Below are 952 nucleotides of genomic sequence, written 5' to 3'. Positions count from 1 at the left end.
CTCCAGCCTGGCCAGGTCCCTCTGCAGAGCCCCCCTCCCCTCCAGCAGATCCACACTCCCGCCCAGCTCAGTGTCATCTGCAAACTGACTGACAGCACACGCGATCCCCTCATCCAGGTCATCAATGAAGATCTTAAACAGAACTGGCCCCAACACTGAGCCCTGAGGAACAGATCCTAGGAGCGACCTCCAGCCTCCAAAGCACCTCTCAAAGCTCTCACCCACCTTATCTTTCACATTTGGGGCAATCAAAGACACCAACAGCATTAGCCATGCGATTCACTTGATTTCAAGCCACAGGCTAGATGCCCATTCCTTCTAAATTTCCCTGCTACAAGCACGTTACACCAACAGTAACTCTCCCTGGGGAGAAGGGGGTCCTGCTCAGGAGGCAGCATGGGTGTCCTGCAGACGCTGCGGGTGCTGGTTTCATCCTGGCTGTGACGGGCAGGTCAGCGCTGGAAACAACAACCCCAGTTGCTGTCAGCAAGTTTCTGGCTCGCTCTGCCCTGGGAAGCGGTCTCTCCTCTTGGGAAGATGGATGAAGGAGTAATTCAGAAATCACAGGATGGGCTTTCTGCAGCTGAAAGCAAAAGGCAACGAGTCTGGAAAAAAAAAAAACCCAAACCGACAACCAACCAAACATATTCCTGGGGGTGAAGGGGCCTTATTTACAACACTAATACCTCCTGTTTCTGTAGGAACATCTGAAGATAAACAGAATAGTGCTTCATCATGCCAGGTAAACAGCTCTCACATGCCATGGCTACCGTCTCTAAGGAGCTTCTGTTTATTATGGACCGTCTCTGCCTCGGCTGGAGCTACAAAACCTCGCTGCGAATCCAACAGGGAGCGGCTTGCAAGGGCAGTCAAAAGCTGCTATGAAGTTACCAGAGGGATACATATTACCTTTGGCATTATTAGCACTTTTTCCCCCAGAATTCTCACTTCC

This window comes from Egretta garzetta, unplaced genomic scaffold (assembly GCF_000687185.1).
Source record: "Egretta garzetta isolate BGI_Z169 unplaced genomic scaffold, ASM68718v1 scaffold638, whole genome shotgun sequence".
Lineage (NCBI taxonomy): Eukaryota > Metazoa > Chordata > Aves > Pelecaniformes > Ardeidae > Egretta > Egretta garzetta.
This window is presented reverse-complemented; position numbering follows the sequence as displayed.